Source organism: Wyeomyia smithii, chromosome 2, assembly GCF_029784165.1.
Source record: "Wyeomyia smithii strain HCP4-BCI-WySm-NY-G18 chromosome 2, ASM2978416v1, whole genome shotgun sequence".
NCBI lineage: Eukaryota > Metazoa > Arthropoda > Insecta > Diptera > Culicidae > Wyeomyia > Wyeomyia smithii.
Genome location: NC_073695.1, coordinates 210,569,594 through 210,594,934, shown reverse-complemented (window position 1 = coordinate 210,594,934; position 25,341 = coordinate 210,569,594). Strand labels below are relative to the sequence as shown.

The window sequence follows — 25,341 nt, the reverse complement described above, 5'->3', positions numbered from 1 at the left end:
AAATTACGCCAAGATCTTTAACTTGGCTTACCCGCTGAAGAGCTTGTCCAGACAAGCTGTATGGTGAGCTAATTGATTGAAGCTTTGTGCTGAATTTAATTACATGACATTTTTCTACACACAGGATAAGAAGATTACGATTGCTCCAATTACTGAAAGCATCAAGCAACTTTTGTAGTTCCAAACAGTCTCCAAGACAGGCTATAATCCGAAAGATTTTTACATCGTCTGCGAAAAGGAGTCGTGTACCTCGCGGTAAAACAGTAGCAACGTCGTTAATAAAAAATGAGAATAAAAGTGGACCTAGATTGCTTCCTTGCGGCACTCCAGAAGACGTTGTAAATGGCTCGGAATGTGACGACCCCAGACTGACACATACAACTGTGCCGGTCAGGTACGAACGAAACCATCTCACGAGCATGGCGGAGAGCCCCAGTTTATCCAGGCTCCGTAGAAGAATGTCGCGATTACCACGATCGAACGCAGCCTTGAAGTCCGTGTACACAGCATCCACTTGCATTCATGCGTTCCCGCTAAAACACAACGAAGAGAACTGCGACAGATTGGTTGTGAAGGATCTCTTAGGATAAAAACCATGTTGGTCACTAGAAATATAGTTTTTGCACGATGAAAACAGCACGACGACTATTTCGAAAAATTTAGAACAAGCACATAATGATGTAATTCCTCGGTAATATGTTGCACTTGTCCCATTTTTTGTGTATCGGTATGAGCAATAAATTTTTCCAACTAGTAGGAAACAATCCTTGTTGCAGAGAAAGATTAAACAGCTTTACAAGAGGCGCCACCGGTTCGTTCGAGCAGTTTTTCAACAAAGATGGTGGGATCCCGTCTGGCCCAGGACAAGTGGAATGTTTCAGCTTTCGAATTGCACTCAAAACGTGCGCTTCTGTCACTTGGAAAACTCCACAATCGAAACTGTCCTGCGGAATATTACGTAATGCAGCGTCAATCTGATATTGATTATTATAATCCATCACGTAGTTATACAGTAATTACTGCTTAAAGTCTAACGAGCATTTCGCCGGTTTTAATTTCATTTTTACAAAATTTACCCCAGTGTAAAAAACAAAGACGTTAGACGTAGGATTACGGTACGCTAAACGGTCTTTTCAGATTTGATACTAATTAATTTTTAGATAGGCAATTTAGTTGCCTAAATTATAAAGTATAAATAAAAATGGACATTCTTCAGGAACTAAGGTTTTTTTTTAACATCAACTTTTTCATGCCCATTTTTTCAACGGTAATGACAAAGATTAGAGGAAAGTTGTCAATAGATGACTTTGAAGGAAGAAATTGTCTAGAACTTCGTTTAAAAATAATGCAAAAATTTAATTTTAGATCCTACACTGACGTAAATTTAATTTAAAAACAAAAAGTGTTTTTAAAAAATATATGGTCATATTTCATTCTTTTTTGGGATTCGCAGGGGATGAAATTTATAGACTACCTAAGCTACATGAAAAAACAATCTAATAATGTTACTGTACACTGTTTGATTGATGGGAAATTGAACACGAGACAAAATGGCCACATATGAATAAGGAAGAAGTGCTCTTTTATCAAGGCAATGCTCTCGCTCATTCTACTCGAGATACGGCAAAAAATTCGAAGGAGTTGCGCTACGAGAATGCTCCTACCTTTCGTTTTCGCCTCGGAATTTAACGTCTTGCATTAGTCTTCGAGTAAAAGAATAATTTAATAATCTACAACCAGCATTAAGAAGATTAGCGAGAATCAACAAAAAACATTATTTCAGTACTTTTTAACTACTATTCTCCTTTAGTCAGTCATTGAGTTTTGTTATAAGTAGGCAAATTAGTACTGTGTCTATTAGAGCGTTCCAGAATTGCATCAAGTCTGGAATCGTTGAGGATCGCCCATCAGATGAACTGGCGGCAACTTTATAAGTTTCAACTGGCACCGATGAGTTTTTTGAAAAAAAAAATTTTTTTTTTCCTAGGTTAAATCCATAAAACGTGTCTAGTTCTTTAATTTTCAATGACACCCAATCCTTTAACATCTTTTGATGGTTCCTCAATGTATTTTATTCATCCTTTGGAAAGGAATTTTTGACGTAGGACTACGTATTTGTTTTCTCTACTAGATTACATTTTGTAAAATTGAGAATGAAACTGGCAAATGTTGCGTCGGATTTCAAACGATAATAGCAAGCTAACGACTTAATGCATCTTAGTCATTTAGATATCGGTGGATAGATAAAATGTGTAACAATTGTTTTATATAATGTTTAACATTGTTGCTATATAGTGCTTTTTCGATTTAATCACGGTCAAAAAAAATTTTACCGTGAATTTGGCGAAACTGTGAATTTAGCGAAATTATAAAAATTGAATTTTTTGTGTTGGATTTAATTAAAATTTATGGTATTTTGAGTCAAATGATGCACTTGCATAGTTGAATGGAATATAAGTTCAACATACAAATGAATAAACAAGAAAAGGTTAGTTTTTGATATTTTCCTCCATCGAATTTGCGTGGACTTTCTCACGGCTATTATACATGCAATATCAATATGATTTGTACTGCTCATTCTTTAGCATAGCTAGCAGAGTCTATGGCTTGTTTATGTGAAATTGTTTTAAGTTGTTAACAGATCTTCTTTCTCAACTGCTCGAATAATACGTAATTTTTGCTTCAAAGTCAATGAAATACGTATTTCACGGTTAATTTTTCTCAAAATTAAGACACAAACTATTTGTAACAGATATGACACTTGGTTGCCTCAGAAAATTGATCAAATAAATTGAGTTTATAAAACTATACACATGCAAGGACACAAGGCATAAATGAAAATGATGTTTCGAATAAATTTTATGCAACTGGAAGTACATTATTCTTGATTTGAAGTTGTTTTTTTAAAGCGTGATAAAAACGAAAAAAAAACGTGAGAAAATCGAGCGTGAATTTGGCGAGTAGTGATAAAAACGACTGTTGATAAAAGCGAAAAAGCACTGTACTGCTTAATGGTGAAAAAAGATGAAAAGTTCCAAGGTCAAGCTTTCCCATACATTTTCCTTGTTTCCCGAGCACGGATGACAATAACATAAACGGAATAAATTCCACTGCCTACATATTCTGACTCAACAAAGTGTTTTGTTCCGTTTGTCTTTCTCTAAGCTGCGTGGCCACGCCCTCAGGGCAAAAATCTACGCTGAACTCGATACAAAAGACTGCGTGTAGAAAATTCAGCTGCAGTCTAGTTTGTCACACAATAGCGAGTGGAGTATAGCTGTTAGAGGTACGCGACATTAGGAAACGAGAGCTGCATACGAGTCAACTTCCAGGCAGTGCGGAACATGCTACCTTTATTTTGCATACGGCAGCAACAGTTACCATCGTACGCTGCAGGATATTTTGCTGGCGCAGCTACCAATGACAGTATGGGTTCACCCCTCTCTCCCAGTATTCTCAAAAACTTCAACATCAATACGTTATTAACTCATAAGAATTGGATGGATAGGAATTATAGTTTTGAACGACTATTCCAAGTGGCTGAGCCAAGTCTTATTGAATGGGAATCTGGGGGCCCTAGCATTCAACAAGGTTCAATTGTTTTCTACACTAATAAATCCAGGCTAAACAATAGGGTTGGGGGTGGGATAATAGACTTCGCAGTTAACCTATCAGTATCTATGGGTCAATTGTCAACTGTCATTCAATAATTGACTGTGCCGTAATTTGTTTACGGCGCAATTATAGCCATGCAAATATATGCAATTTTTTGAGTAGTAGTAGCTGCTCTTAAAGCACTAAAATTCGTTTCCTGTTCCTCAAAATTGGTTTAGAACCGTAATTAAAGTGCTTGAATTTGTTACTACCTTTAGTGTAACGAGACAAGCGCTGATTAAACAATTGTGAACAATTGTAGATTTTTCAAGAAAGCTATGACCAAAGATTGCAAAAAGATGTGCCTCGTTTTCCAAGATTTCAGGTGGTATCAACATTTTTACGAGAATTTCTAAATGATATTCTTGAAATCGTACTTCAGAGAACCTAATAAAGAATTTTAATTGATGAAAAAATTATAAAGCGTCTCTTTTGACTGTTTGAAGGCACAAAAATCAATAAAGTGTTCATGTGGGTTTAATTATGATAACAAATTACACACAAGTAGGAATGTTTTTTATCGTTTTAATAATAATCAATAATATTTTAAGGAATATTTCTAGGTACAATTTTGTAATATTGTGCTTAATCTTTCCTCGGTTAGAGCTAGAATTCTTACGAGAAAAAATCGAAGTAATTGCGTGTTTTTTCAAGCCTCCTCTTCATCAGATGGGAAACAAGTTACGTTACTGAGACGTGTTATACTTTCTTTCTATGCCTATAACCTTGAATGACATTTTTCACTCTACGCACTAGGGTACGGATCGCAAACACATACGCCAATTGATTGCGATTTGATAGGACACGCGCTAATGTGATCGCTTTTGAAGTAAAAATAAAAAAACAAAGCGATAATTTAAAATAAGTCAATGATAAGTCACGAACAGGCTTGTTTGCCCTGAACGATGAAATTAAATATAGCGTAAGTAACGCACCGCGTCGCACCACCAAAACAAGGCATCACCACACCACACGGTGACGGAACGGGGCAATTCAGCCGTAATCTCGTGACTGCTGCTGCATACTTGTGTACACTATAGCAGCTTGTATTGTTCAATGGGCTTTTCAAAATAACATGGCAGTTTTTTTTTTCTTGCATGATGTTACAATAGCATGTGAAGTTAATTATGCATAAGTTCTGTTGTCAAAAATAGGAACTATGTATAATGAAAATAATTAGGCACGAATCTGTAGTTCATAATTGAATGTTATTCATTCATAGGATGAACGTGAACATTGCTATCGCTTTGAATAAACTGTGCTTATCACTCACTAATACAGTGATTTGCAATCGATTGCAATTGCGATAGTCTCTACAATGATCAATTATCAGCTAATAGCCGTTCATATTTGCCTCGTACGTGAAGTTAAGCATTAAATGCATTAAATGTTTTTAATAATCAATTTGTATTCCGTGGTGTGTTACAAAATGTTGCTACAACCTCAAGGTCAACAACTCGCAGTCCTTTGCTACGCTTTTCTAGCTTCATTCAAAGCACATCCTATAACGTTTCATTTTGTAAACCATAACTCTTTGGGGTAGTGATCGAACATGTAGGTAAAGTACCTACACATGTTGTAAGTGAAACGAAAACATAAATTGTCATATAAATCACCACCATAGTAAATAACACTTTCACGTAACTCTTAGTGCTCGCAACCGTGCCAGTTTCACGTGAACATGGCCTAAAATAAATACAGTACTGGTTCGGATAATGAAGTTTAAATATTTATAGATCAAAACCAAAAAAACCCCTTTCCAGTGTGTGGATTGTCTATTTGCCTTGTTACAGCCTTGTTACGAGAAGTGTTCAAAAGTAGGACAAAACATTACGATCATCGTTGGAAATGCTCATCCATGTGTTGGTATCATTAACCTAAATCCGCGCGATATTTGGTGATGGGAAATTTCACTCGTACCATCAATGGCAATAATGCAATTATGGGCTGGCTTCGATTTTATTTATACCAAAGTATAAGACAAATGGTTTACGCGAAGCTTGACAGCAAAAATCAAGCGCGGTGCGAAAAATAAGCGAAGCGGCGAAAAAAAAGCATGGAAAAGCAAACCACCAATCGAGAAGTAAAAGTATGAATAATCGATGTTGCAAGCCGTTTTTACTTTTTAGTATTGCGTCTAGCCGTCAAGGTGGAAGTGTGGAATTGCTGTTAATACGCCCGCTATTTTGACCCTCTCTGTGCCCTCCTCCTCGATCATGAATGCGGCATTTGTTTACCATACTATTTACCGATGCCCATTTTTGTGGGCGAGAGAAATTCAACCGCCCACGTTTTTCAAGCGAAATAATTAGATAACTGACTGTCACATAGCTTTGGTCTGTATTAGTGTAGTGAATCAGTTACATCTTATTAAAAACTACTTGGTCATCGACTTAGCGATGTAACGCGCTCCGGAGTCGTAAGCCTGGAAACTTGTATTTCTTGAAGACTCTTCCAACTTAACCTCCTCGACAGACGGCGGCGTTCGCCGGATGGAATATGGGAACAACACCGGTTTCGCTTTCTCGTGCTGTCCTGTAAAATTGTGTCACTTCACCTCATCTTGGTCATTCAGTAAAGTATCATTCTTGAGTATGTTATCGTAATTGCCCACTATTTGCGCATACTTTTCTTTCCCCCTTCTCTTCCAGCAGAAGAGATCTTCGCAACCTTCACGGATGGCACACTTTTATCCAGTGCCACTGCCACTACATATATTGTAATGGAGTGAAAACGAGTTTCGCAGTAAAATCCAACTCAAATTGGACCCGTCATCCGGTGACCCATAAAGTAAACCTTTCTGATGGAACTCCGTTGACCGCATTAAAGATAAAAACATTTTATTTTTGTAAGTACAGTATGTACAAAGTACACAAACCCACCCTGAAAGTGGAGAAGACGTGGCGAAATCTTCGACGCCGCCTGCGGAAAAGGCAATCAAGTTCCAGGCCTGAAATCGAGGTCACAAACCGTCGCATAAATGCGCGTTACGCAAGCACGAACGCCTTGAATGTAAACAAGACAGAGAAAAGGCGATTAAATGAACGTTTAGCTCTGCTCGTGTCTGGGCTAAGCTAATACAAGATTTTCGGTTGATAATTTCTCCATAAGTGTTATGCGAATTGTGAGGTAATTTTATTTTTTCAGTGAAGTTCCGGTGTGGCTAACACAAAAAAAAAACAAGCTTACTTAATTGACGTGGGATGTGTGTAGCTGCCTGGCGACTGCGTGGTGACAATGTTCCATTCGAAAACTTAACGCTAATGAGTGGCAACAGGAAAGCTTATTTGTTAGCAATTGTATTGTTTTTCTCCGGCAGCTTAGTTTGAGTGACGATCCGGCTGTTTGTCGTGAATAAATTTTCCTTGACATCGTTCTAGCACCGTTGAAGACACTATCAACTTATCTTAGTAATTACGGTGCAAATATTTGTGCTAATAGAGGGATTTATATGTTTAACTAGCAACAGAAGAAAGCTTTGAGCTTTGAGTCTAGAGTTGTCATGCGACAGGAATTTGGTTTGCTGTTTTCGATTTTCGCCTCGTCTTACAGCAACCTACTCGGATCTGATAAATTACAACATGCCTTTCTTTAAATTGAATTGAAACAAGTTGGTTGCGATATGAGTTGGACATGATCGATTTTGCCAGAAATATAAACCAAAATCTTTTGAAATCGAGTTTTGAATGATACAATGCTCAACATTTATTTTTTTCGCTGTCATAGTGTTGCTAAAAGTTGTGTGGTGTCTTTTCGAATTAAATTCTCGAATTAACACTTTCGTTACCATGACCTCGCCCATATGCCGAAAAATCGGCTTGCGAAAATCGCTGCTTGTTGACAAAAGCCCGAGAAATGAATATACTGATTGGGTTGGAAAGTTTTTGATTGCGTTGTAAATCAAATATCTTTGCAGTTGCCCGTTTTCATCAATCTTAACTAGTATGTTGTCAAACTTTCATAAAACGTATTAACTCGTTCTAAATAAATTGCTGTAATAGTGACGCTATTTCATTGCTTGCATTGCTTCTTTATGAAGAAAAATCTGTTGAACCGAAGTAATGGCTTCATAAATGTTACGGAGCTAATTCAACCGTATTGGTTTGCTTAATTTTGTCATGACGGTATCACTACATCCAATGCTCCACGCTCAGGAAAGCTTAACGAAAAATTTAAAAAAATCTTGAGTGGGTAGTAAGGGATAGGGAGGGTTCATGGATGACAAAAGCGTTACCAGGGAGGGGCGACCTATACATCAACAATAGGATGTCAATGGAATGTATAAGGAAAGTTTGATTTTCGAATTTACCACATCGATATTGAGCCGCTCCATCTCCTTTAACAATCGCTTCGAATAGTGAGCCGACGGCAGATCCCACCAGAATACGGTGTCTTCGCCATTATGGTATTTCTTGCCGAACGACGCAACTTCCGGTAGGCAGTCCGGAGCGAAAAAAGAGATGCTTTAACGTCCTCTTCTCGCTGATCGCGAACCACAGCAGCACCTTTGTGGGGAGCTTAGTGTGTGAAATATACTTCACCTCGGAGTTCACTTCCTCCGTGGGAGCAGTAAAATACGAAGTGCCCTGCCAGTCGTTGCCATCCAGGTCTCGACGTTCATCACTACCGCCACGTTGCGATTCGCTGGGAAAATCGACTTGACCATCTTATTCAGCAGCTTCGAGAAAAGTGGACGGGACAGCCGCTGTATGTCCATGTTCGCCAGGAACTTTTTTCTGTTTGGCCGGTTGCATCGACCTCCTGGCCAAGCGCATGCAGCGATGTAGCCACTTGTCCCTCGGTATTCCTCTTAAGCATCCATTAGAGCTTCTTGTCGCTCAGGATCGTCGGCTGTCCGGAACCGGGCTTCTTTTCGATTACTGTCCAATAGTACTATGTTGTAGATGCCGGAGCGGGTGTATCCGGCGTCCACAAAGTGCCGTACGATCTCGATATAGGACGCGGCGGGGTACCATTCCTTGAACGCGCAAACTTCTGAATAAAGTAGCTTCACTGTTTTCGCCATCACGTTAAGAGTTCGAGACAATTTTTGTCTGCTGACTCATGGGTTACTTTGGTTTATGCTGCACGGGAAATTTCGTCAATGCGTGTAATAGTAAAACCACGAAAAAACATTACATTTTTTGGGTTTGTCCGAGAGTTCCGTGTGGGTAAATATCGACAGGGATATTTTCCGAGTGGGTACTACTACCCATACTACCCACATCAACTGCCCGTCCTGGAGTCAGCTAGATAAGACCATAGGTATTGCATGGAAACGCACTGGTCATATCATTCATGAATGTTTACACCTGAAGAAACTGTATGCGCGATGGGTGCCACGTTCCTTAACAATTGATTTTCGAGCCTTCGATGTATATTCGGACATTGGCAATTCGCAATAGGAAAAAAATTGCGACGATTAGTCATGATAGATTAAGCATTGATCCACAACTACACTCTTGATTGCAAGTCTGTAGAGTGTCTTTTTCTGGTGAGAGTTATTCGAAGCACTCAAAAATGCATCGAACAGGTGGTGAACTGTTGGCAGGTATTTTTTGGGATTCGCAAGGCATAATATACCTCGACTTCCTGAACACGATAAAACAATTCATAAACAAAATTATTGTTAATTATGGGATCGATTGAATATTGAAATCAGGGCAAAAGGGGCGCATGTGGTAAAGAAAAAACTACTCTTTCACTACGACAACACTGCCGCGGGAGAACTTGCACTACGAACTGGTTCTCACACTCCGTATTTGCCAAATTTGGGGCCGAGCGACTATTTCCGGTTTTTCTGGTAGGAAATGGTGCTCTTTAGCAAGTGATTTTGCTCGAAAAAAGAGGTACAGTATACGGCAGAAAAAAATGCGAAAATGTTCGAACGCTGGTATTGGGTTGATTTGTGTATATAATGACCTGTTTAGTTGGACGGTGTTTTGGTTACGTTTACTTTTAAGTGCTGCAACAGAACATTGAAATCGGTTTATTGTGAATAAGTTAAAATGTACGCCAAAGAAGTGATTTCGAGTTTACTGTTCGCCAAAACGCCGAAAGAAATTGCTTCGGCAAAAAACTCATTATTACCGAAAATAATTGCTTTGTCGCTAGTGTGTGCAGATGGCAAGGATTTTTGAAACAAAATTAGAAGCATACTTAGACTTTTTTTCAATGCTTGCATTCTGAAAAAAAAAATTAGCTCAGAGATAGTTAGGGGAATCGTGGGTAAAATTAACAGCTGTGGTAAAATAAACACCTGTTTAAATCCCGACTATTACGCTGAAAAATAGTAAATGAAGATGAAGGTTTTTATAGATTTTGGAATTTTCGAGCTGTTTTATACGCGAATTTTGAAATTGAAGCGGATTTTTGAATTTACATGAATTTTGGGATTACGCGAAAATTAGAATCGATGACAGAAACATAGTTGCAGTTTTTTTTTATTCTCGCTTATTTTCCGTCGGTCTATTTCCGCCACTGTTGTGGCCAATTACCGACGCCCAGGGAGGCGACTCCACACCCAGGTCCCTAACTCACGACCCGTTTATTAACGGACCGGCGCCAACGGCTTTACTTCCTCATGCGATGGAAGGCGTGATCCCAGAGATTTTTCGCCTCAGAAAATCTCCCGGTGTCGGCTAGGATTGAATCTAGACCAGTTGGGTTGGTTGTGAGTGGATCACGCCACCCCACAACCATCGACACCTATGTTGGCGGTGGGATTCGAACCCAGGCGTCGAGCGTGGTTGGCGGAGACGTTACCAACCACACTAGGCCCCCGCTCTCATAGTTGCAGTTGTAGATACCTAGAAAAAATCACTAAAATCAAGAACTCAATAGTTTTTCCTGTAAGACCCATAACCATACTACCGCTTGCTTGGCTCCCAGATTTAGTTTGTGCCTTAAATCCTTCAGTTTCTTTCAGCAAATGCTCCACAATTTAGACGTTTTCCTCGAAGGTGTCCCCTTTTTGTCAATTTTTTAAAATAACCTGTGTATGCAATGATTCTGATGATATCGGAGTATTGAATATTCATTTTTGACAAACTGAAAATTAAATTGCTTGTAGTTGGAGCAAAGAATCACAAAATTCGTCCTCCACACAACATAATAGAATTTTTATGTTTATATTTTTGATGATCCGAGATTTCTTACACTCCTAACATCTTTTTCGGTTTCTGGCAGCTCTATGAATGTTACTGTGACAGTTTTTCCTTTTTCAACAACATGTTTCTTGTTGTACCTTAATTATTATTTACTAGCTGCCCCGGCAAACTTCGTCCTGCCTATTTTAATGTTTAATTTAATAATTTTAAACATTTCAAATTCATTGATTCCCTGCGATTCGTTTATATCGTTTGAAATGATTGGTTTTATCGGAATGACAACATCCTCGACTTTTGGCTTTTGTACATCACCTCTAATCCGGAAATATATTGAATGCATTTCAGTTATTTTCGTTGTTTTCCAGAAACAGAAAGTGGTCATCTTCGAATTCAAAATGGTGTTCAGGGTCAATGCTTGGCTTCTATACATCATTTCCATATGCAGTAGAATTCGGTTATTTTCGGCTGTTTCCCAGAAGTCCGGAAATATATTGAATGCATTTCAGTTATTTTCGTTGTTTTCCAGAAACTGAAAGTGGTCATCTTCGAATTCAAAATGGTGTTCAGGGTCAATGCTTGGCTTCTATACATCATTTCCATATGTAGTAGAATTCGGTTATTTTCGGCTGTTTCCCAGAAGTTGCCATTTTACAATTCAAATTGGTGTCTGAGGTCAATTTTTAGCTCCTTGCAACATTCTGGATCCGGTGATACACATTATTTGGTCATTTTTGGCTGTTTTCCAGACACCGTAAGTCGCCGTCTTAAAATTCAAAATGTTGTCTGAGGTCGTTTTGTGGCTTCAATGCATCATAACAATCCCGAAAATACCAATATTGGTCATTTGTCGCTGTTTTTCATAAACCAGAAGTCGCCATCTTGGATTTAAAAATGGCATTAGGAGACAGTTTTTGGCCTCTGAGCGTCATTCTGGTTAAAGAAACATTCATATTGGGTGGTATTTGGTCATCTCGGCTGTTTTCCAGACACCGGAAGTCATCATCTTACAATTCAAAATGTTTTTTCTTTTAATTCAAAATGTTGTCTGAGGTCGATTTGTGGCTTCAGTGCATCATAACAATTCAGGAAATACCCATACAGGTCGGACTCGACTATCCGGAGACTCGATTATCCGGAAACTCGATTATCCGGAATTCGATAATCCGGAATTTTAGACTTTCTTTTTTTGGTGTCCATATTCAATTTTTATTCCGAAATTTTACCTTTACCATCCCTTCTGGCATATTTGTTACCATTTAAGTCACTTCCGGCATGTTTGGGACATGTTCGAATTAAGTGAAAATAATCAATGTCCAATTTTTTTTTCTTCTCAAGATTTTTCCCCTTTTCGCCTTAGAAATAACTTCTTGTTATGCCACTGCATCATACGAGTAAAGTAAAGAAAAGAAATATTTATTTTATGTTCGTTAATCGCAAAATTTTAGTATTTTTTGTGTGATTCGATTACCCGGAAAACTCGATTATCCGGAATGATTTTTTTTTATGTTCCGGATAATCGAGTCCGGCCTGTATTGTGTATTGGGTGGTATTTGGTCATTTTCGGCTGTTTTCCAGACACCGGAAGTCGCTATCTTACAGTTCGAAATGTTGTCTGAGGTCGATTTGTGGCTTCATTGCATCATAACAATTCCGGAAATACACTAAAGTTGCCAGCGGTTATTCTGCATTCCGAGTGAAGAGAAACCGAAATGCATGCAAAAAAAATACCGCGTAAATTTCGGAATCCGCGTTAAAAAAACCGCGTATATTCCAGAATCCGCGTAAAAAAAACCGCGTAAATTTCGGAATCCGCGTAAAAAAGCCGCGTAAAAAGCGACCTTAGTGTACCCATATTGGGTGGTGTTTGGTCATTTGCCGCTGTTTTTTTAGAAACCGGAAGTCGCCATCTTAGATTTCGAAATGGTATTTAGAGACATGCCAGAAGAAGGAAGGGTGTCGAAACATTATGGACATGTTTGTTACACCTAAAACATTCCCTTGCCAAATTTGGTTCTAAATGCTTGATTGGTTCTCGAGCTGTGCGAAATTTGAGTTTCATTTGTATGGGACTCTCCCTTATAGAAGACGGAGGGGTGTCAAACCATTATGGATATATTCGTTACCCCTAAAAACATTCACCTGCCAAATTTGGTTCCATTTAGTCGGTTAGTTCTCGAGATGTGCAGATATTTGTGTTTCATTTGTATGGAACCCCTCCCTCACAGAAGAGGGAGGGGTGTCGAACCATTATGAACACATTTGTTACCTCCGAAAATATCACATACCAAATTTGGTTGTATTTGGTTGATTGGTTCTCGAGCTGTGCGAAATTCGTGTTTCATTTGTATGGGACCCATCCCTTGTAGAAGAGGGAGGGGTGTCAAACCATTATGGATATATTTCTTACCCCTAAAAACATGTACCTACCAAATTTGGTTCTATTTACTTGGTTGGTTCTCGAGATGTGCAGAAATTTGTGTTTCATTTGTATGAAACCCCTCCCTTCCAAAAGAGGGAGGGGTGTCGAACCATCATAGGAACCATTCTCGGCCCCTAAAACCCCTACACACAAATTTTCACGTCGATCGGTTCGGTAGTTTCCGAGCCTATATAGATCAGACAGACAGACAGACCGGACTGCATTTTTATAGGTATAGAAGATTAATCTATATTCCTTTAAGGGAGCGAGTAATCGTGCTATAACCATAAGCTAAAAATGCTAGGACTAGAGTTAGTACTCAGATTCCAACCGTAACAGTTGAAACGAGTAAAAAAAATCGAAAATAAATCGAAACCCGAACATTAGGAGGAAATACCTATGTTCCATCCCATAAGATTGGTCAACAAAGGAGTGAACGTTCTTAGCTTTGTCATTCCCAACGAATTATTTTACTTCTCACATATGGATCGGTTGGTACGAATTGTCCCCGTTCTTAGATTATATTGTATAATATTGTGCTACACAGTAGGCCTGGCCGTTGACAAGAAAAATGTATGCAAATCATTTTTTTTTAAATGGTGGATATCATTTTCCAGGATTCTTTCAAATACTGGCTGTGTTAGTGTAGATAAGACTAGACTAGACTAGACGCGTCGCGTCGTGTTCTGTTGTGTGTATCACTGTTCTTACGTTACACAAATCATAAATATGAGATAATTCGTCCTATTAAACTTTCATTTAAATTCCTCGTTCTTTCCGGCATTGAATTAAGTGAAAGTCAGATTTTCATAAAAGACAGTAAGCTGATTCCGCCGCTGTCACCACGATGTAGAGTTCTTAGCGAGCCTCTACCGGGTTTCTACTTTTTTAAACGAAAAGGCATGTTTTCTTGCACGTGTAGCTTGGTGGTATAAGGAACGAGTAACGATGGGTTTTTGATTTATTAGGGGTCATCCACATACCACGTGGACAGGTTTTTGACCATTTCTATTCCCCCCCCCCCCGTGGACAAATGCCCGTATAAATTCTTTTTTTTTTTTTGTAAGGACCGTGGACATTACACGAACCTCCCCCCCCAAGCTGTCCACGTGGTATGTGGATGGCCCGTTATCCTATAAAATCCTCGCGTAGATCGAATCGTAGTCCACTCCTCTAATCTCATCTTATCTTTATACATCTTTCCTAACTTTGGAGATTCCTAACCTTACTCTTTACTTTTAGTACAAAGTTGGTTGGAAATTTACCACTGCAACTACCCCTTACACCATTAAATTGATTAACCCCAATCGAGTGTATTCCCAAACGTATTACAAAAAGTATATTATGGGTATTCATATCGAGCTCGTATAGAATTACACAGCCGTAAAAATACTCACCTCCATTAACGAGTAATGGGAGATACACAGTTTATGGTTTGGTATTTGCACACAAGGTTGACGTGAAGACCCCTATTGACATAGGACAGGCGTCGTGATTCTACGTTAACTTTGCGATCGTGTCTTATAAATAACTTTTTCAACTATTTTTTCCATGTAATATTTTTACTCAGTCTTAATTTTCTATAAACTCTTCAGATCAAGCTATGTATGAAATTCCTGCCCATAAATATGATCTCCAACGAAGTAAGTTTGGTGCGAAATTTGGAAATTTGGTAACACCTTTAATTTTAGTTTCGCTTGGTCAATTTAGGACTGCCGACCGTAACAGGCGAAACACATTTTCTGCAAAGCCAGAAGTTTGATAGGAAATTTCTTTAATCGTAGTTCGAATGGAAAAAAATAACACGCATTTGAAAAAGCTCCAAATTTAAATGATCTTAGCTTTTTTTTAGAAACTTACTTAGTCCTCAAGACCTAACTAAAATCCTAATTTATAAAACATACATTATTATGAGGATCTCCCAAGATGGTCTCGAGGTACGATACTGGCCCAACAAGCCAGTCATCGTAGGTTCGAGTCTCGGCTCGGGAGAAACTGTTAGTGCCAGTAGGATCGTAGCGCTAGCCCTGCAATTGTCCTGTATACTAAACAGTCGGCTGCGAAGTCTGTGTATTAAATACAAAAGGTCAAGTTCCGAATCGGAATGTAGCACTAAGGCTTTGCTTTGCTTTACATTATTATGAGGCAAAGCCTCAACTGGATATTGAAAAATAATTTTAACCTTATATCATCTTAACTAAAATCATGACTAAGCTTTTTTATTTGTTTATTTTTACTCAACCCCCTCCCTCCAGGCTCATCTCGAGTTCCGCAGTCGCTGAGACACACCGTTTAGCTATCGTTACCCCAGGTCAAGTAACGCACCGTCAGGTGGTTCTGACGGCATTTGATCCGCCACTCTCCCAGTGTATCGCCAGCTACGTGATTCATGCGTCCATTCATACCAGTGCCGTAAATCTGGGTCAAACAGCTTTCAGATAGAGCTTCCTACAACGACGAAGAAGCCGACGACGACGGACGGTTCCATTATATTTCATGCAACTTTCCCTTTTAATGACCACCAGATTCCTGTTGAGGAGCACAGTAGCGGGCAGGACTGAACAACTCCCTCACCCAAGTGCCGGTAAATAAACCGTTTTTTTTTTTTTCTCTTCCTCCATTCGACTGGCCTTTAAGGTTAAAGAACTTGCCTAACTGATGGAAATTGATTGGAAGGAGGATGTTTACGCAGTCGCGAATTGGATCGAAGCTGTCGTATTTTATATATGATGATGCTTCGCAAGGCAGACAGGCAAGAAGCAGCTGCAGCTTACGCGGGGTATCGATTATTTTAGGAGACGTAGATAGTATGGATTTGACACCTCTCTAGGTATTCGGCTACGTATGTTTAGCCATTTCGCAACCGCATTTTTTTACAAAACCTATAACCAACAATGATAAACCATTAAAAATCGCAAAAAACTGCAATCTGAAAATCGATAGCAATAGCAGCAGAACGGCAGGGCATATGCGGGAACCGACATGTGGTATTGGCAGCGAAGAAAAATGAGATATAAATCACGGGAAATAAATGCCCGTCAAGGGAAGACATGAACTTTTATGAACTTGCACTTGTGCTTCCGTTATGTTGTGTAGCGTTTCGGGCATTAAACTTCAGTCAAGTGACTGCAGTGTATTTATCTGAGTTTTGCTTCCTTATTTTTTGTCATGTCACTGATATTTATACTAAACTAAACCATTAGATAGTGTTGAGGAACCAGAGACTGTGTCAATACGATAGTAACACTCGCTCTTCAATTGTTCTGCGTACTAAAAGCTGGCTATAAAGTAAGCAAGTTTAGCTCCAAGTTTGAATATGCTTTTTTCAATTTTGGTATGTATTCTCTTGATATCAGCTAGAAAAACAAACAGGTTGTTTCCAATTTTAATGACAAAAATAATTCTTCATGGCATCTAAGGCGACATCCATAAAGTACGTCACGCAAATTCGGATTAAATATTACTTCCCCTCCCCCCCTTGTCACATTTTGTCACACATTAACGAACCCCCCTGGAGAAGTACGTCTCGTCACAGCAACTCTCCTCCCCTATTAAAAAAAATGAACCGTGAGTATCCTGCCCCAAAGTGCCTGCCAGTAGGTCTCGAGGTTCGATACTGACCTAACAAGTCAGTCGATGTAGGTTGAAATCCCGGCTGGGGAGATACTTTGAGTGTCAGTAGGAGCGTAGCGCTAGCCCCGCAATTGTCTTGTGCATGAACACAGTTGGCTGCGAAGGTTGTATCTAATAAACATATTGTCAAATTACGAAACGAAGTACTTAACCTAATATCCCAAGAAAAAGTAACAAAAAATCATAAGGGTTGTATGCGAAGCCACGGCCGTAAGGTTAACGTAGAACTACATAAGGATGCTTGTAGCGTTAAGTTTTAAATTTTGTGCAAAAGAGGAGTTTAAGTGCTATCGATTTTCAGTTTACACATGCATCACTGAACAGGAATGGAACAATCACTGTACAACGCAAACAAGTTTCAACAGTCAGAGTGCATGCAAATTAAAACAACATTTTACTTTTAATTCTAGCGGAAACGCGAAAATATTAAATCTTCCATAATTTATTTGTTGTCTCTAAAAGGACACTTGTTGTTCAATTTCATTTCGGATATAATGTTGATCGCATCTGCTACCCCGACGGAAGGGATTGAGGCATTTTTCTGTAACACAGTTGAAAGCTGTTTCCACACTGAAAATTTGATGGGCCTGGGGCCATATATTTCAAATGCCAGCATCCCAGAACATTTGTGTGTTGTCAAAATACGGCAACTTTTCATTAGAGTAAGTGCCGGCTAATGTAAAAGTACCTACTATTGATGCTGCCCGCTACTGCACAAAGGTAGCTTTTTACTATAGAAAGTGCTGCTACACCAGCTGTCCTGCCCCTATCGCTGCTACTGCTATCTGCTGTCTTTGCTCTCCACTGCCACTGCTAAGTAAGGATTGTTGTAGTCGTTGTCTAGAACTAATATGGGCGGTTTAGGCTGAAACAGACTAGGTCTATTATTCTGTCGACCGTGCTTGGAAAGCAATCATATAACGATCAATCAGAGATCAAATTTTGCGTTTTGACAATGCTTGATATTTTTTTTTTAGTTCGAATAATATAATTACAATTTTCTACATTTGGGAGGAATCTTAAAAGATTTTCCAATCGATTACTGCAAGAACGAAGGAAATCCATTGGAAATCACCGATTCATTAGCATTTGAAATTGGACATGATTTACACTTTTCCGGCGTTTAGGTTTTCATTTCACATCCCTATGTAGTCGAGTGTGTTGCCAAACTTTCTGAGAGACGTAGTTCTACATCTCGCTCGTGGTTATTAAATTCCACGCATTCTAGAAATGGTCTCCGATTGCTGTAATAGAATATGTTTCAGTAGCGTTAGAAATGTCAATGGTAGCTTTTTTCATATCCATGTAATTTTTATTTTAACTCAAGCTCGTCAGACCATTGTTGCCAGATTTTTGTGAAGTACAGATTTTTCAAATTGTTAAAAAAAAATAGACTAAACTTTGTAACAGACTCAGAAACGATACAATGAACGCGATCTCGCAGCTATTTGCTCGTGGCTATTTTCAACAAAAAACTAGAAATATCTTTGCAACAAATGAAAGTATCAAACCAATATATTCTACAAAAATGCGAGGTTTGGCAGAATGAACAAAATCTTAGAACACCTTGAATTGTTTCGGCGATTACAGAAAAAGTTATGCACAAAAAACTAATTCTGAGGGGTGTTTTCCTTTCATTCAGTACTCGGTTGGATACAACTAGAAACAGTTGAACTCTTTTGAGTAAAGGAGTTCTTTTGACAAACTTTCAATTGCATATAGTCTGGTTTGCTACTATTTGCAACCTTCGGAGAAATATGGACTCAAAATATGGCTATTTTAAGCAAAAAACTAGAAATATCATTACAACAAATAAAAATATCAAACCAATATATTATACAAAAGGCGAGGTTTAGCAGAATGAACAAAATTTAATACTATCTTGAACAGTTTCGACGATTACAGAAAAAGTTATGGACGAAAAACTAATTTTGAGGAGTATACCTCGTAAAACTCTATTTCTTCATATCAGACGTACAGATAGAAGATTACACTGTTCAGCAATTTTTTTTTCTTATAGATTTCCCTACAACTTTGCTGAAGGAAGCAATCTGGTATTTTGAAAATTAGAAAAAATAGTTTTTATATTTAACTACTAACTCCAAAAGAAAGGCCTTATTATATGGAATAAACTTGCTGAAACGCTGGGTACATAAAATCAATATTTCACAGTCAAATCTAAAACGATCACGATTTTTCGAGTTTAAACCACTGTGCATTGGTGATGTTTAAAAAATGCTTCTTTGCCTAATGCAACAACTCTATTTAATGAAGCGTTGATATTACGAACTTGTATGCAACCTACTAACTGAGATCTTCCAAACTGTCTAGTTTATGATTTACGATCTGATAAAATCTGACTGTTGTCATTCTGTCCTTGGAATCGTGGGAGTTTCAGATTGTATCCGGCCACTAAGTTAAACTTTTCTGGTACACGCTGATGATTTAAATTTGAATTTATGCTAAAAAACTCCCAAAGTAAGTTTTAGTAAAGCGGGCAATGTATGCAGTTTGCGAGGATGCGAAAATGAACGGGAATAGAAGGTGTGACTTTCAGGCTTAGAAAAAATTTTCCCTCGTCCAGACGGGACTCGAACCCGCAATCGCCGGAGACAACGGAGATTGCGGGTTCGAGTCCCGTCTGGACGAGGGAAAATTTTTTCTAAGCCTGAAAGTCACACCTTCTATTCCCGTTCATTTTCGCATCCTCGCAAACTGCATACATTGCCCGCTTTACTAAAACTTAAAATGTAAGTCATATGACAAAAATGAAATTAGTTCGTAAAGTAAAACTCCCAAAGTAGTTCAAAATTTATCACTAATCTCATCGATGGATTGATTACGTTTCGATGAACATTCCGTTCCAGCAAGTCTAAATAATTTAAATACTGCAGCTAGCGGCGGTTTCGATTTGCGGCACGGCAATGCGGATACTGTGGAGACGCTAGGTTGTGGTGCAGCTTTTGTCATTCCATTTAATATCCGAACGAGAAACCGGTTCATTGTGTAAAAGGTACGGCGGCGGTGCACACCGAAACGGCACAATGACTCCGCTCGAATCGAAATCATGCAAGGACGCTAAGAGATTTTTACTCACTTGTTATTTCCGTATACGCAGCTTGTTCCAGTTGAGCGGCACCGTTGCGTTCGATGGATTCGTCCTTCGCCTAAACCATTTCGAGCTTGCTCATAATTGGTCGGTTTTTGTTCGTCTCGACGAAATTGTTTTTTTTTAAATAGTCTGCAAATTAAAGAGAAGTCAAGTTGTAATGTTTTTTCTCATATAGGGTAAATGACCCAATAGTGGAGGAGCTATGCACGAGTTATGCATGTTTAGCCATGTTTTGGCTAAGAAAAAAGGATCTAGTTGGTCCGTTTCACTAGTTTCTGATGAAATGGGTTCTCTTTGATAATATTGCACCTTTAAATTGACTTTGAACCCGCTTTGAGGGTTTAAATTAACTAAAATATGTTGCACGCTTTTGTTCCAATAGTTGCGGTAGAGTTCCTATAGTTGTGAATGGGTGTTCCTGTAGTTGCGGTATATATAACGTTCGTGTTTGCTTGGTTAAATGAAGGTATTTGCCTCGCTTGAAGTGGTTTTTGATTGTTTTACTATTTACCATATTGTTTTTAACATGTCGGTTTGCAAGTAAATACAAAAATGCACGAAGTTAACTAAGAGACGGATTTTGCGCCAATTTGATCAGATGTTGGCAAAATTCAGTGAGGGTATGTAGGTTTTATTAAAATAAAACAAATTTTGCATACTTTTTATAAAATGTCTTTAGACTAACATTTGATAAGGGCTGAAATTGGCTGAAGAGAAAGACTAATGCCGCTCATTTTGAAATATTCAGAAGAATTTTTTCTTCACAAATGGTGACTTCTCAACACTGGAAGTTAGAGTCTATTACCTCTGCTTCGTACCATGTTTGCGCCTACACTTTCGACGTTAGTGTTTACTAAAAGAGCGACTGAAGCTGTGAAAGGCTCGTTAAAAGAATTACAAGTCCAAAAGCAGTGGGTAAGCATCGATTAAGAGGTCATACATAAATAATATAGCATTTTAGGGGTGAGGGCGGTAGCTTTTGTGGCCGATCATGTATGAAGTATCGGTAAATACACGGTGGCAGGGGAAGGTGGGGTTCAAAAATTGAACAATAATAAGTTACATCATTTAGGTATGTCCCCTAGTACCTGCTCGTCCCTAATATACACAAGTAGTCCTACATACATATGTTATGATAAACGTAAATCAGAATTGCGAAACATACCGCAACTATAAGAGCATAGTGTATTCTGTGATCCAATAGTGGAGGAAGTAATTTATAAATAATATGATCATCTATTAACGAACTTCACCTGTGAAACAGTTTCCATAATAAACTATTATGTGGGAAAATAATTATATAAGTAATAATCGTACTAAAACCACACACATATCTTAAAACCTTCGTGGACAAAATAAGAACATGGGTAGTGAGTGGTGCCTTCCGCGTAAGTTTCTGAAAAATACAGTATTCTTCAGTTATTTGGATATTTTCAGTATATATTGTTGTAGTAACATATGTACTTATGTTTAATCTATTATTTCTTCAACATGTAGCATAAGCAATTCGATTCTAATTAGTTTAAACGATGAATTTAAAAGCGATGCCGCAACTATTGGTGCTACCACAACTATTGGATCATCTACCCTAATTGACAAAAAACTTCGAGAATAATTACACCATAACATTTCATGACCCATACGCTGGCACTTCCTTTAAAACCAACACTCATTACTTCGGGGTGGCTTGGTGAAACAATTGAACCCTAGCTACAAACGGAGCTTCCTACTTCCTCGAACGTTGTTCCACGAAAGACGCTCCGTCGCCTCCGGTATTCTTGTCTGTTTATTTAAAACAGCAAAAGCACACATCACCGACATTTCTTCACCTTTCTGTCGATTCAAAGTGGTTAAAATTACATCACTTATGGCGATAAACCTGCATAACAAAGCACGAGGCAGTGTAGTTAGAGGACGCCGAAGTCCGAAGCAAGGTTGAAAACCTTCCCGCATTGCTGGCCGCAGGGTGGGTGTGCGAACCCCCGTTATAGTGACGCAGGTGAGTGTAAGTGGAAATACCTGTTGCTATTCACCTAGCAGGTGATACCTTACGATTCGGAAATTGCGATTGTTCAGCTATGTTAAATACGATAATTGATGTTTAATTGTGATAATGTTGAATGAATAAATAAAGCTAAGGTGCAGTATTGTATAAGGTGTAAACAATCTGATGTTTTGAATATCGATTAAACACTATTGGAAAAACTTTCCAGTAGTCTCCTAATAAGTCCAAATGTTAGCTTTGATAACTTTGTTAATAATTTCAATCATTGAAAATTAAGATAAATTCACTTATTTACCGGTTGTGTGTATTCCAATATTTTGTGCCTACAGTTTCAAAAATATTCAAAAGAAACGAAACGCTAGCTAAAATCTAATCGAACTAATTTACAAGCGATTATGCGGCCATTCTCTTGGAGAAACAACACGCGTGCATTCATCAACGGAACAAACTAATTCAAATTGTATTTCCGCCGGCAGTTGTTGATGCAGAGCTAAAAGTAGCTATTTGTATCGTTTCCACACTGCAACAAAGCGTTTGAAAAGGTGGTTAATATTACATGAACGCGTCTTGTGCTGCTTTGACTATTGCAAGTAGAGTAAAAGTTTACTTATGAATTATGGCCTTTCACGGTCCCTTCATGCAACCAGCTGTAGTACCTGAGTGCGCACGTGGTGACAGCTAGCAGAAGCAATGCTTGCTTTAATCGTGCTTCTGATCAAAACACGCTCAGCTCATCTATCGTACAACGCAAGGAGGTTTCGCGCCTTCGAGCGTGTGGCGCGCGTTCATATACAAAGGTTTGACTTTTGTGATGGCGCCTTCGGGCCCAGTCCAGGCCCGGTTAGTTCCCTTTACACCGAGGCCGCGTGTGGAGTGAAAGTAAATATATGTGTATGTATAGGATCGAACCGCCTTCCGACGCCCGTGGCGTGGCTCTGCCAGCAACGGCGACGCGACACCGTGCGTTTTGAGTCCAAACCGTTTCTCTTTCGTTCCGTTGACCACAAAGGATTACTTTTTATGAGCCGGCGATCGCGCATTTGTCAAATTTTACTCGGAAGAGATCCGTTATTTACAACGCTTAATTAATTAACGGAGATTTTGATCAACTGTCTGCTCCGGTGGAGAATTTGGAGAAAATATACAGCTATTTGCAAGGTTCGTTGTTTTAGTATCCTCTGCAAAGTTTATCTCTTTTCGCAAAACTTATATGACCTTAAGGAAGCCTTAGAATGAAATTTTTCAGTTTTTCGAATACTATTTGTGATGACGTTAGGTGATTTGTTTTATTATTCATCTCAGCCCTTATATTCATTCAACAAAAAATTGATACTCAATAAAAAACCAGAAAGAACTCATGCTTCCTAATAACATCAGTCTGCCACATTTCGTATCGGAACCCGACTTTCTGTTTATTTTACACAGACTTCGCAGCAAACTGTTAGTGTACAGGACGACAATTGCGGGGCTAGCGCTACGATTCTTCTGACACTAACAGCCTCTCCTAAACCGTATCTCGAGACCAATTAGGAGTTAGGCCACGTTGCCTTACGAAAACTATTAACAATACGATAGATAAGGAAGTATTGTGATAAAAGGTTTGTTTTATACTAATCGGAAAAATTTCGCTAGGCAAATTAGCGTATTTTGTTGATTTTTTCAATGATGTCGTGGAAATCAGATGTTTATCTACTTAACTTAGCTTGGCTTAGATTAGCTACACGTATCAATGGTTGCTACTTCGTGATTGGTTAGAATCAGTAAAATAACACAATGAATAAACTTAATGGGGCTGTGAATGACCGACCATTCCAATGCAAAACATGCGAAATATTCCACTACACGATATGGATCCGATTCAAACTAACATTTCAGCTGTCAGGGCTACGCACAAATGTGTGTGGTTTACTTGAAAAAACAAAAATACAAATACATAATAACCATTAGGGTGGCACAAAAAATAAATTCTAGCTCCCATGCACTTTTCGTGTTCCCTATGGGTCCTATAACACCGGGTTACTTTTCAGATCGATCGGTGTTACTATATTTTAGCGCACGATTTTTAAAGTTTCCATACGATTTTATATGGGAAAATCCACTTTTGCGAAACTTATTCTCTGGTGATGTTCAGTTGGCTCCTAAAAATATATCGATACATGATATTTGTAGGAAATTTTCCTGGAAAAAACTCTTCTGGAGACCGTAAGACGCTACGATGCTTGTAAAAAAAAGTTATTCACCCCAAACTGATTGAATGTCTGACGAACGCCTCACCATTGAAATTTACTAGCAATACTGCTGTAGCATGCCTCTGTTGCAAATTTAATCATTTAATTAATTTAATTTAATCATATCTTGGAGGCTTCTCCGAAGATACAATGAGCAAAACTTAAACTTTCAAGCTTACTTCCACGCGACATTATTTCTCATCCTTACGCAAGTTTGCAATAGCAGCATGCTGTAGCAGTGTTGCTGGAAAAATTCAATGGTGAGCCGTTCGTCAGACATTCAATCAGTTTATAAATATAGTAATACCTCGATATAAGGCAACTTTATTTTTATTTTAGTTACGTTAAATCGATATGGTTGGCAAATGGCTGGACACGTGTAACTTGAGACCCTAATGTGGTCATTTACCTCTGTACAGCAACTCCTATCCCAACCTCCACGTGGTGCCGACCGGAATACGAGTAACCTTAGCGCAGATTGGGTAACCAACCCCCGGTGGAAACTATGGTCGTATGCTGACTGGGAAGGGGGTCTACGCGGCTGTATCCCTACAGGGGCGGCGTACAACAGCGTCTGACCCGGAGCGGGCGGCTGAATTATGGAATGCTGTATCCCGCCAGCAACACCTAAGATGGCAGCCCCATCTGCAGGATGTAGGTATCGCGACCCTGGTAAGGTAGCATACCGAAACCTTTCATCAACTACGAACAACGAATTTAGAAATACGGAACGAATCAATCGGCAAAGATCTAGGCTACGAACACGGAAAAAGATTAAGGTAAACGATTGGAAATTGGGTACTTGGAACGTCCGATTTCTCAATGAACCGGCGCGGGCTGGCTTGCTTGCTCGAGAACTACAGCGGCAGGGAGTCGAAATCGTAGCGATTCAGGAGGTTCGTTGGCCAAATTCCGGAGAAAGGGAATTCCGTGCAGTAGACCCTGTTGCACGCACTTCTTTCAAGTACCACATCTACTACAGTGGCGGCAAAGCAGCGGAACGGGGCGTCGGTTTCGTTGTGCTGGGAAATCAGAAAACAAAAGTCATCCGGTGGGAGCCCGCAGATGACCGTATATGCGTGTTGAGGATTAAGGGCAAATTCTTCAACTACAGTTTAATCAACACCTACGCACCGACAAACGACAAATCCGATGAAGTCAAAGATGAGTTTTATGACAAG

At 39.0% G+C, this 25,341-nt stretch overlaps 1 protein-coding gene across 4 annotated transcripts in view; it reads right to left on the bottom strand.

The window, feature by feature from the left end:
* The window catches only part of LOC129723715 (sphingomyelin phosphodiesterase), a 51,379-nt gene that overhangs the window by 14,284 nt on the left and 11,754 nt on the right, over positions 1-25,341 (bottom strand). For 3 of the 4 annotated variants that reach the window (XM_055678091.1, XM_055678093.1, XM_055678094.1), the window contains exon 2: positions 19,913-20,056. The exons of the other annotated variant lie outside the window; for it this stretch is intronic. The gene's annotated coding sequence lies outside the window, so the exon portion shown is untranslated. The remainder of the gene's footprint in view (positions 1-19,912; positions 20,057-25,341) is intronic. 4 annotated transcript variants of the gene reach the window in all.